Source organism: Melanotaenia boesemani, chromosome 13, assembly GCF_017639745.1.
Source record: "Melanotaenia boesemani isolate fMelBoe1 chromosome 13, fMelBoe1.pri, whole genome shotgun sequence".
Taxonomy (NCBI): domain Eukaryota; kingdom Metazoa; phylum Chordata; class Actinopteri; order Atheriniformes; family Melanotaeniidae; genus Melanotaenia; species Melanotaenia boesemani.
The window spans coordinates 18385636-18402481 of NC_055694.1; positions in this window are offsets into that span (position 1 = coordinate 18385636).

Genomic DNA, 16846 nt, shown 5'->3' on the forward strand with positions numbered 1-16846 from the left:
GAATTAATAAATTTGGTTCTTCAGGCCTCAGTCCCTCTTACGAGGTGTTTGGATTTCTAATGTGTTAAAGGTGAAAAAGAGAAACAGTCGAAAAGTAAAACTGAAACTCAGACTTGCACTTCAATGTACAATACAGCATCAACCTGCCAACCAATCATACAAAGTCATACATAACCTTTACCCTTATAGACAAACACGCTATAACACCCCTGCCTTCTAGGGGAATGAAAACCCCCTCCGTCACCTACCCTGAAGATTAGCACCCTACCCCCACCTCCCTCTGCACTACCATCCCCTTTTGCCCTATTATAATATTTGATCCACACCTACCCCCTGTTACTTATTCCTCCCTCCCACATGCACCACCAGCAAGGCATACCCCCTTTTCTTTGGCCACTCTCAGGGAGAAGAAGAGGAGGATGAAGAGCCAGGGGCTTTCATGGGGAACAATCTGCCAGGGAGACGAAGAATGAGCGGGCACTCAATTAAGAGCTGCCCATTGAGCCTGTGGAGTGAGCTTGAATGTGGGCCCCTCCAAAGGAATGGAGTCCTATGAATAGATTGTGGGCCTTCATGAAATATTAAAGAGCGGACGGATTTCCCACAATATTTGTACACCTCCCTTTGTGGGGATTTCTCCCTCCATTGAGCCTGAAACTGTTAACACATCCGCTCTGAAGCGCAGCCTGCAGACTGTGCTAAAGAGCATACGGTCCAGGCATCAAACACTCCCCACCCTTTACTTACTCTCCCCATTGGCCTGTCTGTCTCTTCCCCTTTGTCTTTCTCTCATCATCTCTCTCTTTTACTTTCTTTTTCTATCTTACTGCCCCTGAGATATTCATGGAGGGGATTACAGCAGTTTTAATGACCACCTGTTCTGGCTTCAGCACTGTATTGTGGCACAACAGGCCAGGCATCAAGCATCCCCTTGGTATTAAAAGGTCATAGTGCTAACTGGTGACCCTTGTCTCCACCATCACAAGCATGACTGCCACAGCCACCCAGACAAGTTACAAGCAAAGTCAAACCTACCTTGAACTTTTTCACAGTGCTGCAAATGACAAAACAATGAACAGAAGTATCTTTAGCTTGCCTGTCCTGTGTGAAACATCCTTGTACTGCATCACAGCATTATTCTGAACTGCAACCCAGTTAACAAATGCTTTCTCCTCTCATACTCACCTTGTCATTTTCCCTCACACACACATATGTATACGCACACAGGATTCAGGTTAAGTGGAGGTGTACAGAAAACAAGAGCTGTTATGTTAAACAGTTGGCTAAGCTTCCATTAACATCAGAATGACCACATAATTTAAAACGAGTCAACACTGGTTCATGTCAGAACAGAGGGGTTGAAGATGGGACAAAAAAATAAAAAAAATATTTAACACATCTCACTGCAGATGATGTGTGTATTTGGTTCATAGTTTATTTAAAAAATAGAGAATTTTTAAATATGTAAACCTACAAATGAAGACACTCCTGGTTGTAGCTTTGTGGGTCCTTGGCATTGTAGCATTGCAAAGTGTTATAATACATAACACTTAAAAAAATGCACTCTTACGAAAATATTTGTTAACAATTATGCAATAGTTAATGCGATACAGGCGTTTTAGACGTCCTAAATACATCTGTTGTTTAAACTTTGGTATTAAAACTTGGTATGAGGGAATTCTATCTGTCTATCTATCTATCTATCTATCTATCTATCTATCTATCTATCTATCTATCTATCTATCTATCTATCTATCTATCTATCTATCTATGTATTTTAAAAATACAGTCCAATCCAGTAATAATCCAATTAAAACTATTTACAGTAATCCATTTATAATACAGTTAGAATAAATTGATTATATAATCCTCGTTGATTCAGCTCATAATAATCATGCTAATATAAATTCAACTGATTAAAACTATTTACAAGGTAAAAATAAAAAAAAAAACATTGGATTGCATCAAGCTTAATCGCCCATCCTGAGCATGAACAGGGCAGCATAGAGAAACTAATTCCTTTTTAACAGGAATAAAAATTTCTTGCAGAACTAGACAGCCATCTGTTATGACTAGTTGGAGGTATCTTTCTATGAGTATCACACATTTAATTGGTAGAATCCTTTCCCCATTCCTTGAGACAAAACTGTTTCATGACCTTCAAGTTTCAAGACCTTGGTTTGACTGGTGTACTGCAAACATTAAACTATACTACAGATTTTCAGGTGGATTAAGGTCTGGGCTTTGACTTAGCTATTCCAAGACATTTAAAAGTGTATTCTTAAAGTGATGTGTTACTTTAGTAGTGTGCTTAGAGTTGCTGTCATCCTGAACGGTGCACATAACAATCCTAATACAACATCACAATTTTCCTCTGGGACTTAATTTTTCATTCATTTATTCATTGCAGAGACTCTGCTGCCTCTGGGGCATGAGGGGCATCAGTCTGATCTTTTCCTGTCCTTCTGTGCTGTGATCCTCTTGGAATTCTGAATATTTTCCATCTGTCTTTTTAGGTATCTGGTAAAGTTAACTTCCTAACATATCTGCCAAACACATCTATAAACATTTTGTTGTTGTTTTTCTTCCATAGGTCCAGCTTTGTGGTGGCCTCATAGACAGACACTCCAATCTGTGCAATGGGCACTTAAATGCAGTTCGTCTCTTAGGCCTATGTTTCATAAATGTCAACATCTCTACTGATCCACAACATATAGCCTGGTCCCTCTGCTGCTGGCTGCAAACAGCATGAATACAGCCTAAATAACGTAAGTTGTCTCTTCAACACAGAACAATTAAATTGTTCAATTTAATTTTAGATCGTGTCACTAATAATGTGCTGTGGCCTTTGTCAAATCTCAGCCCAGTTTGATGGATGAATAGACCAATATGTATGATAGTAATCTATTACATTTACAGCACACTTTGGTCCAGAGCCTTCTAGAGCCAATACCAAGGAACATCAGCCCATCACTTTACTACAACACTTGTTGATTTGTCACCTGTTTGTATTTATGTGTTTCCTGTTCTGAGATATTCTGAATTTGTTTACCACAACTCCCTTTTCATGTAGAAAGACAGAAGACCACAGGTGTAAATCATAGTATTAGAGACGACTGAGTTGCATTTATCATCATTTTAAGGATAGTGGGGATGTGTTTGCTGGTTCTCTGTTGTGGTAATTTTGTGGGACAGATTAGCACAACAGACAAGCATCTTAAAGACTTTGTTAATTTAAAGAAAACAACATTTGTTCTGATGTCACATTGAACAAATAAGAAAATATTTTTGTGTATTATTATTTGAATAATAAACTGTGTTATTGTTAGTTACAAGCTTATTTGAACTCATGAGTGTTTAACTGAGTCAGCAGAGACCACATGGTTGCATATGGCTCTGCAACCACTCCAGCTGATCTCCAGCTGAGGAGCACATTGGAGAGCAGGTGATCTGGCCTGGCCTCCATATGCTGTCGTCTGGGCTTCAGGCAATCCATGTAGCTCCAGCACATTGAGGACAGTTGGGGGGTTTTGTTGGGTCAGCTAGAAGGCATCTGCTTCATCAACATTGTAGGAGGACAAGGGCTGGACAGGACCCAGCAGGAGAGTGAGCCAGGAGCTTTTCTAAAGCGACACACCCAACTCACTTTTCTCTCCTCCACATCTTTTCTTCTGTATCCTAATTCTCTCCTCTACCCTCCCCTAATTTCCTTGACAGATTAATAGACTGGCTGAGATGTGATTTTTATTCTAACTGTGGCTTCCCCATCCCACCCACTCATCCCACCATAACCTATTTTCTATTGGAACTGAATAAAGCCATGCTGCTTTGTTTTTCTATCATCTTCTTCCCATCAAAGTCAGTCATGAGAAGTTGGAAAAAAAGGAGGAAGGGGCCAGGGATGAGACAAATCTGTTTGGCTTTTACCTCACACAATGATTCTCATTTGAATTTCCCCATATATTGCTGGTGACCAGTCTGAATGGTGCCCCTGATGAAGTGTTGTTTTTGTGGCGCTCACATAAATTCCAAAGACCCGGGGATACATTTTCCCCTTTTTGTCTTTGACTTCAAAGTTATCTGTTATGGGGCGTGTTGAAAAAGAAAAACTGAGGCGTCACCAGGTCCACCACTGGATGTTGTTTACCAAACCTGTCACTAAGTTAAGGAGCATTTAAACTATGTAATCCCCACAGTGCACAACAAAAACATTTTCAAGCACTGAAGTGTTTTCCTGGCAAAGAGACCCCTTTGTTTTGATGATCTTTATGATGGGTTACACCCCACAGTGCATCAACACATAAAGGATCATCAAGCTTACATCTTTAGTCATTGTGTTTGATGTCTGAGGTCATAATATAAGGTCAAAACCAGAATAAATCTGCTACACTTCTGCAAATACTGACAATCGCTCCTCTTTCTTACACGCAATGCTACATTCACTGCTATGATACCACATTATGACACGAGCCTAAAATGAGCATTAGCATCAGTATTTTGGTTAAGTTCTTTGATAGAGAGAAGTTATGTGTGTAAACATAACATTAAATTAGGCATTGTACAGTAGATTTTAGATTGTTTAAATACAAAAAAGGGTAATCACATTAAATATGTACAGGTGCCACAAAAACCTGAGCATGTTGCAGTCTTGATGAGTTGCAATTTGCTGCCCCCTTCTGGCAGAATTTAGTTATATTATTATGAGTTGTGTGGCCCACTGCTGATAAAAAAAATATGTGGATAAGAAAGTGTCTGACATTAATGCCTGTATGAAAATTTGATAATATTATTTTCTATTACACTGCACTAACTATTATGCCCCAAACCTTGTTAACGTGTCACTTATCTTTATCTTTTCTGACTGATAATGTCCTTTCTGCAGATCAGTAAGACCTATCCCAGAAGGACCTTTCATCAGCCCACTAATATGGAGGGTTTAGAGTTGTTTAGACTTTATTTATACACCTAAAATCTAGAAACTATTCGCCACTATATTCTGAGGCTGAGAGGACATAACAATTGCCATGTAGCTGCAATATTTGTGATTGAAGTCTGGTATCGTATCTTTGTTAGATGTTGTAACCTCATCTAACGCTTTCTCAACAGATAACAAAGGCAAAATGTGTTTAAGGCAACGTGGGATTGGGGAACAGTTTTGTCAGCCTCTTTACTCTCAACTGTCAAATCTACCTCATCTGGATCATGGTTGTCCCTTTTCTCCACAAGATGGCATGAGAGAGCAACCATGCTACTCTTAGTGAAGCATATGACCAGATCCAGTTAAGAAGCAAACAGTGGGTGTGGTTATGCATGTAACATTTATTTTTATCAGGTTATATGAGAATAGTGTATTTATAGGTTGTCATATTTTCTGTATTGTGTTTCTATTTATTAAATGGTACTATTTTGTTTGTGTATAAATAATCTGCCTGTCTTCTGAATGTTTGGACCGCAAACATTTGCTGCTCTTTTTCTTAAAATACATAAGTTTTTTACTCATGAGGAGCTGATCCAAAAACCAAACGTTTTTAAGTCATCTGGTCTATTGTTTAATTTAAAAGAAATACAAATGCAAATGGGTGGTGAAAAGACTTCCCAATAACAGAAAATATTCATGTAGTAACAAGCACTGTGAACATTCAGGTAGGTTTAGATTTAGAGCCCTTATCATATAAATGTGATCTGACATCAGTCAGACATTTCATGCCAACTGGGAGTGGCTCTGACTTCGATGGAAATCATCTGTCAGTGAATTGTTACAAAAATAAGTGCGATCTTGGATTAGTTTCTGTGTTTCCAGCTGTTCTGTGGAAAGAGGTGAGAAGTGAAGATATTGCAGCAAATGTCTGACTCACAGTATCAAATGGAGGACACACATATGACAGTAGGCTGATCTGGGGTGGAAAAGCAAGCCAAAAAAAGACAGAATCAAACAGATTAAGTAACTTTTAGGGAAATTTCTCACAAAAACGCAAAGGATATGAGCAGCAAAGCTAGCTGGAAATTCAGCTGTTTGAAATGTAGAGTGTATCTTTGTCATGGTGGGGCTTTTAACGCTGCTTTTAGCTACTGTGTGGATGGTGATCGTTCCTGTTACAAAGGATTTTCCTCCTTTGCAATCTGTCACTTAGGAATCCATGTTGACTTTATCTTGGCAGAAGTTGTATTTTGGTAACTGGCATGAGAGTGTTTTTCTTTCTTTTTTTTTTTTTTTTTTACTTTAACACTAGGTTGAGACTCTTCATCTTCATAAAATAGGCCAGTATCAGTCCATCATAAACAAAAAGCACACTCAGAGAAAAATTTCCAGATATAAAACTCTGGATTTTTCTATTGTAAACCATGAAATAAATTAAAGTATGTTAAACAACAAATGGCTCAGAACTCATTAAGAGGAAAAGGCATACATTAACTCATGGTAAGGCACCATTAAGAAGGGGGTTAGAGATGGGAGTGGTTTAGTGACGATGTAGGCGACAGGACCAGACTGGTACAAGACTGGTTGACAGGCAGTCATGTAGAACCCTGTACAGCGAGGTATTGTGGGAGGATGAACAGTTCATTGCCACTGTGACCTGAACAGGAAACATTAATAACCCTCTCCATGAAAACCATCCACACCTAGCAGGGGAATTTAGCTGAAAATCAGTAGCAGAGGAGTGAAAGAAATCTTTATCACCTGTGAAATGCCATTACATACAACAATATCATGTTCAGGTTTGTGGTAAATTTATAGTGTAACATTATTAGTACAAGTTCAGATTTTGACTTGTTTTGATTATGATAATAATTCTGGTTTGTTTGAGAACCCTTGCTGTTTTGGTCTGTCATTGACAGAGAGACATCAAGCTGCTTGTAATCCATGGATTAAGAAGATCAGGGAGTGGTGCCTCAAATGACTACCATGAGCAAAGACGTTGGCTGTGGTCTACAACATGTGCCCCAAACATATACTGCTGTTTCCTTTCATCACTGATGCAGCTTTCTGGGTGTCACGAGAAGACTCAAATTTTATTGGTGAATTTCTCTATGTGTGGTTATTTCTTCATGTAGATTTTATAAAGATATTTTTAATTTCCTACTAAAAAAAATCCAGGTGGCTTACCAACATGGTAAGATGCCACTAGAGATGTGCTGGCTTTATACTGCTGACAGCTAGTTTCTCCACACATAAGAAACATAATGCCTTGGATGGGTTACAATTCATGGACGTGAATTCCAGTAAAACATATTCACCCAAATACATATTTTACATGAAAGCTATTTTTGTTATTTCTTCTATTTCTTCATGTACCCCTGGGGTCTCTCCAAGTACCACAAAGGGGTTCATGTACCCCCACCTGAGAAACAGTAACTTAGAAGGAAGGCTAACAATAAAAACACTTGGATATTTTTTTTAATCTCTACTTCAAAATCTGAGTCCAACATGAGTGCAAAATCAAAAGTCTGCACTCCTAAAAACAATGGAAGCAGGCCCCTCGATCTGATTTAATGCAGCAAACAGAGAGTAGTGATCTATTTTATACTAAATAAATAGCGTGATATGCAACATGAGTACTGTACAGTACATCTTTTTCCTAACAGCGTGCTACCAGGATTTTAATCTATACTATAGTCATTAACACTTTGGGGAGACCACCTCACAAACATCAAGGATTCCTCAAACTCAACAGATGTAGACCTTATGTATTGTCATAACACACACACATGCACACACACACATGCACAGATACAAACAAAAATCTTTCCACCTATGTCAGCATGCAGGAGAAAGAGAAATAAAGGTGTTTTGCAACCTGATCTATTAAAAGTGGTTGATGTTCTGGACTAGTGCAGCTTTGTAGTCACAGTCTATGCATAAAAGGCATCCGTGGTATGAATGGAAGAAGTTCTTAATAGCAGCACACTGGGGTAAAAAAAGTTCATTTCATTTAGGTGGTCTGCTGGCTGCTGGATGTTTGGCTGTATCTCAGTGTTAGAAAACAACAAAAATAGAAACACTTTTAACATATTATTAGCAAATAAGATTCAAATTATAAATGTGGTTTGTGTGTTATCGTTACAACTCTCTTAAAATCAGTTTACTTTTAGACAAATGACAAACAGCGAGGAAAAATAATCCATCCATCCAGCCACTGTCTATTCTGAGTAAAAATTAAATATCTCAAAGATAAAGTAAAACAGCTTTTATACTTACGTAGTAACTGTTTTCCATCTCTATCAGAAAACAGCATGTAATGTGTGTGTTTTTCCCCTTTCCCTTTAATATTTCACTGCACAAAATAAATGTGTGACTGTGTACCTACTGTTGTCTGGACAGGCCTTAAACTTCTTGTTTCAGCTGCATTAAGTGGGTGAATTTTATCACCTCTGGTAGAATCGTAAATCTTCATACCTATCCTGCAGAACTGGAGAAATTGGTTCAGTCTCTCTTTTTCTCTCTTGTTTAATAATCTGGTTTTGTGTAGGGATACCTTTTGATGCTTGCATGCTGTCTTTCTCCATTTTCTGTCATGTCTAAACTCAGTGTTCTTTTTTTGGCCATTTTGCTACATTCTTTTTTAATCCCAAAGTTACAACTATGCAGATTGTGTTTCGTCTGGCGCCTTTCTTTGCTCACATGACATCAGGAGGGAAATGTAGCTTTCTTCCAACAAAAAAACAGTGTCACATCAGGTTTTCTTCTCTCATTTTTGTTAGATATATAAAAGCATATTTCAGATAGATATATCACATAGAATCAGAAATGATTCAAGATACATTCTGAACTGATTTCTTCTACAACAGGTTATTTAATCATCCACAGAAAACAAACTTTTTTGAATAATTTACCATATAAAACCCTAAAACTTTCTTCTACATTGCATTTAATGTTGCTATGCTGTTTGATAGCATTAGCATATTTGCATTTGCAAAGAAGACCTTCAAAGCTAAAGATAAACATAATGCATTAAAAGCAACTGAGCAATGTCCAATATAAAGATAAGGACTTTAGCACTAAGCAAGTTTATTTAGCATTTTACATTTTATCAAATTACTAGTGTTTGTTTTAAGTATTTAGAGTATGCCTCATCTCAGAAGAATAGTTGAGGCCAGACGCATGTTCCAAAAATCTACTTATAATTGATTCTTAAAGAGAATCTAATTGGGATTAAATGATGAAATGGTGACATTTTTAATAATATCTTAACATTCTGCAAATATATCTTTCTGCTCTTTAATTTAACACTATAAATGGGGTACATAATATGTAATATGAATGGATCTTTTTACCAACTTGTCCTCAAGTTCTGGTCAAGTCTGTCAATAACTGTCATCGATCCCCAAGCTCTCATGCTACATTTATGTGGTACACTAGCTTCTAGTAAATTCAGGTTCTTGTAAGCACTTCATGTTACTAAATCGACCTTACTGCTCTTTGCCTCCGCTGGTACTTGTCTGCCTGCTCACCACACTGCCGGTATCCCAGAACCACAACCATCTACACCTCCATTCAGACCATCTTAAATCTGTTAAACCGGCCTTGTTGGATAACTCTTTTCCTTGGGTCTAACTCTCTTTGTGACAATAACCCACTAATTTGAGTCAGGAGAGTGTAAGCAGGAAAACATGTAAACCTGCAGGGAGACGGCCCCCAAGTTGAAGAATACTTCTTCAGATCCTTAACCTTGATGAGAGACTATTTTATAAAAGTCCTTTCATTTTCAGAAATCTGGTACAACATTGATGTAAGTCACAACGTTGGACGTGAGCCACCCTTTGGTGCTTATCTTGGGCAGTTTTGTGTCAAAATAGTCCCCATAAGTACTTGTAATTATATTTATGTCTGGTTTTATGTAAAGACAAAGTGTTGCCATATTTAAATTTTGCTTATTTTAAGATATCGTGTTTAGCAAGAGAGGCGTTGTGCCCTCTAAAAATGTCCCCTTTCTTTGACTTGTTTTCTAATTTGACTGGACATCGTAGACATATAAAGGAGTCTGAATAACATTTAAAGATTTTAATAATTGCCCATATACATACATACATACACACATACATACAACAATGCATGTTGGGTCTTGTAAGGTCAGGGTCCACCTATGTCTGCACTGAACTTTATTTATCAAAATAAACAGTCCACACATTCATTTTGATCCCGCTCCTGTTTTTTAAAATCAGTTATTTGGTTTAACTGCAGTTAAACAGCTTGCATGTATTACACAGCCAAACTCCGTTTAGAAATACTTGTTTTGCAAATGTTGCTTCACCTTTTGATCAATTTATGGAGACAGACTGTCTGTAGAGAGCAGGTGATCATTATCTACTGGACAGACAAGGCTGTTGTTCATACCTCACTGTATGTGGGTGGTACAGCATGCTGGGCTCTGATGCCTGCAAGCATTGTAGATTACTTCTTTGCCTGCAACTCAGTAAGTGCTGGAAATACCCAACCCTTGCATGTCTCAGGGTTAAAACAATGTGTGAAAATGTGTGGTGTAAAAACTGACACAAACAGGTGTGTGTGTGTGTGTGAGAGAGAGAGAGAGAGAGAGAGAAAAAGAAAGAGAGAGAGAGAGAGAGTGTTTGAGTGAATGTGTGTGAGTAAGAGAGAGAAAGAATGTATGACATATTTACATTTACAGCTCAATATGGAATGAATGAACACACCTAATAAAAAACAACAAATGTAAAAGTAAGATATAAAAAATGTTTATGCTTCTAAGCTGATAATGAAACTTCTCGTTTGCTCACTGATAATTTACCAAAATCTTTTATATAAATCTAGTGACATCGGGAAAAAACAAAGAAAACAAACAAACAAACAAACAAAAAAAAAAAAAAAAAAAAATTGGCCACAAGATGTAAACTCTTGGCCACGCATTACTAAGTTATGGCCTCGTATTATGTGTCGGAATGACTTAAGTCGTGGCCACGAGGTAATCATGAGTGAGCTCATTTAGATTGTAGCATAACACGCATGAAACATTGAGAATTTTGATTTCATTGCATTTTATCCTTGTAACCTTGTAATTAAGTAAAATGTTATCCTCTTGCAGATAAACACCGAGTAATTATAAGTAGGCACGTAATTCGGGTGCTGAAGGCGCACAGGTTGAAAAGCAAACAGTATGCGGACAATGGTGAAGTCGCTTCATCCAGAAAGAGTTGGAAGGACCCAGGAGACTACGTGGCTACAGGTGGATGCACAAAATATGTATGATGAATGGCATCAGGGCGAAAAAGGTGGATGAAAGGCTAATCCTTGCATCTCTGGATCCACAATCATCTGCTTGTCAAGCCCGGAGACTATACCAGATGCTCAGAGTATGTTTGGCACTTTGATTCATATGGCAATTTGAAACCGTATGGAATCTGCATAAACAGTTGCATTGACGGGTTTTCCAGCTAAATAATTTGGTTAAAAGCAGCATACAGAAACAGCAACCCACTGTTTGTTTATGCACAAACGGGTTGCTTTCCATCTCCACGTTGGATAACAATCTGCTGGTCTGTCAATAACCCACTAAGTTTATACCCCTTAATTCTCCAGAACTCTTTCATTTATGCCGTGGAACAAGTTGGTGGATGTCCTCGGGTCATTTAGATAATGTCAAAAATGTCATTATAAGAGCCGTGCATGCAAACCTCCCTCCACCACCATGATAACGACAACAGGTGTAGCTTGAAAGTTAACTTTTTTTTTTTTTTTTTTTAAGAATTCTCCCATACCGTAGTGTTTTCGGGGGATTACAGTTGTGTTTCAGGGAAACCAGGCTCCCCTTAGTTCCTCTGTAATTAGAACCCTGAACCCAAACAAAAATGTCTCTGTATTAATCTGCTTTAATCTGATGAAGCATAACTGACATCACCAGAAAGAAGAAAAAAGAAAATGCTGTCTATGTTGCCAGTGGCCTAAATGATCTATGTCTCTGTTAAAAAAAAAAAAAAAGAAAAGAAAAAAAATGCTTTTAAAGACGTTACTGTGCAAAAAGGACAGAGTACAAAGTAAATAGTAGCTGCACAGATAAACGGCTTCTCCATGTCTCCTTACCCCTTTTTATAAAGTGGACAGACAAGCAAGTATAAAGGGTTACCATGATTACAGTTGCTCTTTTATTTATTTATTTATTTATTTATTATCAGAGATGCCAGTAACGCGTTACAAAGTAACGCGTTACAGTAATCTGACTACATATTTTAACAAAATATAATCTAACGCGTTAGGATGTCCTACAATGTAATCAAATTACCGTTACTCTTCATATTCGTCCTGCGTTACTTCGGCACTCCCCACTCCTTTCACATATGATTTGAAATCAAGCGCCGTGGACGAAAGTGTATTTATCTAACTCAACACACCTTCTCATTAACGGTGGTACAGAAATTTTATGTACTCGTAAGCATGCAGTTACCTTTCTTCGCTGAAACTTGACCTTTTTTAAATCGACAAACACAAATCATTCACTGCACATGACTTTAGAAAAAAATATGATATAGAAACTTATTACCCTGGTGCATGATGGGAGGTCCGCCTCTCCACTTCCCTCATCAGAACCTATTCCAAACCGAATTGATTTTTTTTTTTTTAATTAGTCCGTTACTATTTCATTATTTTCTCATGTGTAAACGTAAAACATAATGCAGATTTGTCTTATGCTTTTTTTTTTTTGTTTGTTTGTTTTTTTTTCCCCCGTAATTTTCAAAACTTGCAAGCTGCCTCTGGAACTGAGGTGGACGTTAAAGTCCGGTTATCGCGAGAACGTGACATGAACTCATGTATTTACTTATGTTGATGGTCACAAGCTCAACAATGGAACAAGAAGAAAAAGGTGCGTTTTCACATTGGAAATTCCGCCATTACTTTCAATTTATTTCATCTAAAGAGATGGACTACCTAAGGTCAGGGCATGAACTTCAGGTTCTGGATGTGTTTCCTACCATAAAGAAAATATTCCTGAAGTATAACACTCCACCTCCATCTAGTGCTCCTGTCGAGCGACTTTTTAGTCTCAGAGGTTTGGTGCTCACTCCTAAAAGGAACAGATTATCTGACAAGAGATTTGAGAAGCTTCTCTTACTGAGATATAACCACAGGTTCACTTCTCCCTCTTTTCCATAAACATAGGATGAAGGCCACATCACTCATAGCCACGTTTGGTGTTAAGCTGGTGTTAGATGTTATGTAAAACCAATTGCTGCTTTAATGCTGTGACCATAACGAGAGATGTTGCTTTATTTTATTGTTATTCATTTGAATTAATGTATATGATGGTAGGGAAGAAGCACTGAATGATTTACAAAGTTAATAACAGACTGACTATGTTCATAGAAGGTGAAAAACAATTAAAAGTTACAAGTTGCAAAACATTGTAAAGTCACCATTCGTAACTAATGCACTTTCAGTAAAGTATATACGAAAAAAAATCGATTGTCATTTTTTTGTTTGGGGGGTTTTAACTAATAAAGTAACTAGTAATCTAACTTAGTTACTTCTAAACCTTAGTAATCAGTAAAGTAACTAGATTACTTTTTAAAGAAGTAATCAGTAATCAGTGGTCAGATTACTTTTTCAAGTAATCTGTGGCATCACTGTTTATTATTATTATTTTTTTTTTTTTTGCCTTGTCAGTAAAAGAAAACAAAATGCAGTGCAAGTTTATTTGTACAGCACATTTCATGTACAAGGCAATTCAACGTGCTTTACATAATATATTAAAAGCATTACAGATGGTACAAAAAAGCATTAAAGAGTAGTAAAAGGCAGCAACAAATACCAAAAAAAAAAAAATCACAATAAGATCATAAATTAAAACTAAATTATATAACGTATAAGTTTAACCTTTGCCTGAAATTCATCCATGTCTAGTTTTCTTCCATCTTCCTCCTCCTCCACCCCACCCCTTCAGGAAGAGTTGGATAAGATAAAAGTAGTCTGGAGTATCAGGCCAACAAAGAATGACAATGTGACATCCCTGAAGCGATGTATACTGCACCACAGCTGTGGGATTGTGAAGATTTTGTCGTTCAATCTTAGTGCTTTCAAACAGCAAGTTCCTATCAACCATTTGCTTGTGATGAAGATGTGTTTGACCTCTGCAATATGATCATGTCAGAGTCAGACCTTACATTTTCCACAAACAGCATTCGGGAAGTTCTGTGTTCACTCTTAGCCCAGATTTGGTTTGAACATAAACTTTTTAGTAGTGACTAATTATAATTTTATGTTTTGTATAAACAGTGTCTCATTAATAAAACAAATACGTTACATTACATTACGTTACAAGTATACATTACTTTTGTCCAGGTCTAAATCACTAAATTTATTGTAACGTGTGAAAAAAATAGTCTACTCAAAAGTGTGTAGATCTAACTGCTCGTTTGCTAATTGTTGCTGTTTCAGTTTATTTTGTTAACCCTAACCCATGTTGTAATAATTATATAATGTTGAACTGCTCTTTGTAGTGAATCATTTTTATATAAGATGGAGTATGCATTCAGTGACCTGACGTCATTTTATTAGTCCCTGGTAGTCTCGGTATGTCCAGGGAAATACCACCTTGGTGCTTCAGCATTTCAGTTTTTTGTGAATTAAAAAAGTATTGCTTACTTTAATAACAATTTATCTATTAAGTTTTGAGTTTGCTAAGATATGTACTAAATGTGAGAGTTATCTAAACTATTGTGCCAGCAGCTATGTGTATTGGAGTGAGATACAGGCAACTTCATACTCATGAAACTGTTTATTCAAGATTGAACATGACAGCAGAAAAGCAATCTTAACCAAGAAAAAAAATCACATATCTTGCATGACTGAATTGTTAACTGTTATCATAATGAGTAGTTATTTTCATTCTTTGATCTGCAACCAAACCTAATGCCCGTTTACCAGAATTTCTTTAACAGTTTTTATTGGTTCTTGTAACGAAGCAGCAGTTCGTTACATGGAATCTGAAATGTGAATAATTGTATAGCACTGTAGGCTGTTTATTCAAGCACATTTGCACTTTAAATATGCATACAATGCATTGCATTGTTGCACACAAATGTTTCATTATTTATTGGTATTTATTGAACAGTGTAATATGATATATCTGATTCTGTCTTCCAGATACCTGTGAAAGAGAATGACATTAGTAAAGTTTTGATGGTTTAAGATAGCAAATATTGTGTGTAAATGTGAGTGCAGGAGGCAGTTAATAGTGAAATGGTCTCTTAGCTCACTTGACTGATGTCCTCTCCAGGGTGTTCAGGCAAATGGTCCCTGGGAGCCTAAACACTCATAAGGTTCTGGGAGAGGCCATGAGATAGGTGGGTAGGGGTGAGATTATTTGTACTTGGGCTTTAGGTGTTGGAAAATGGTTTACTTTATATAATATTATTTATATTTATATTAATATTTATATATTATAATTATTTGAGTATGTAGGCTGTGGATATTTTTTAGAGTCCGTATAGTGAGATTTTAGAATGTAGAGTTTGTTTTATGACCTCTGTTAGCAGGAAGTAGTTTAGCCCAATCAGCAGCAGGGGAGATAAATTGTGCTAGTTTGATCATTTGAGGGAGCTGCTGGTGGAGGCTGGGCTGCTCTAGTGTGAGTCCCTGGTCCACTTTATATTTAATAAATAAAATAATTTTGTATTGGATTCTTCTTTCATTGCTTCATTGTTTCCAGCTGCTCTCAAAGGCCACCTTGCCATAGGTCTCCAAACATTTATACAAGAAAACATAAATGACCCTTGTTGATAATAGTATGCAAATTAACTGATTCAAATAATCAAGAATTGCATTTCCATCTTTAATTTGAACAGTTTAATATACACAAGTTTAATTTGTTTATTTAAAGTGCATTACCTATTTAACATAGTCAACATGTCATTAACTAGAATAATTTTGTACTTCTCATTTTAACAGAAATTTGGAGTGCTTGTAAGAATTGGTGTAGTAGTTGTAGAGCCAGATTTTAAGAGGCACTTGATATGCTAGGTGTTCATATGCTTTTGAATGTGTCTGAAGGTTCTATATAATGTCCATTACCCAGACTCCACTTTCAAGAATAAGGTCAAAATCAGTGCAGAGGCCTGGGCAGTTTTGATAGTTCACAGGGAACATCAACAGACACCCACAGGTATGAGCTTTAGGTTGACACTGGAATGCAGTAGTCTCCATGAACTGAGCGGTGATCTGTTGTCTAGGAGGATATTTGACATTGTGCAGAAACGCAGAAAAGCCTCTAACATACCTTTGTCGGATTTCCCAATAGACCTCTTCAGCTGTCTTGCCACATTGTTTTGAATGGCCATCACCTCTTCTGGGAATTTCAGAAGCTGCTTAACACGTTTTGGAGTTGGGATCCGGTCCTCCATTATATCCACAAGCTTGTGCAGATACAAGTATATTTCAGGGTTTTTAAGATGGGCCTCCAGCTTACATTAACAAACACTGATGTCTGAATTAAGATCTTGGGGCCTTGCCGTGACACTAGTCCAGCAATGTTGTCTTCAGTGGAAAGTTGGTAACAATTGTGTGCATCCAGCACATCCAGGAGGTCATCTTTGTCAACAACTGCAAAGGAACTCAATACATGCTCCAGAGTTTCTCTCTCTTCTTTCGAAACATAAAACAAGAAGCTCTCTTTCACACTGCTGCATATTGTTCCATACAAGGTTTCTTCTAAGAATGGGAGTTGGAGAAGGAGTGGGAAATATATGGCAGTTTTCCAACATGTTACAAGGATCCTTGCAATTGCGTTCCATTCCTCAATTTGAAACTAATGCCTAAGGAACAGTGTCTTCACATCTGCACCCAATGTGCATATGCTGTAGAATTCTCCCCAGAATTCTGACAGGCAGTCAAACCTGAGTC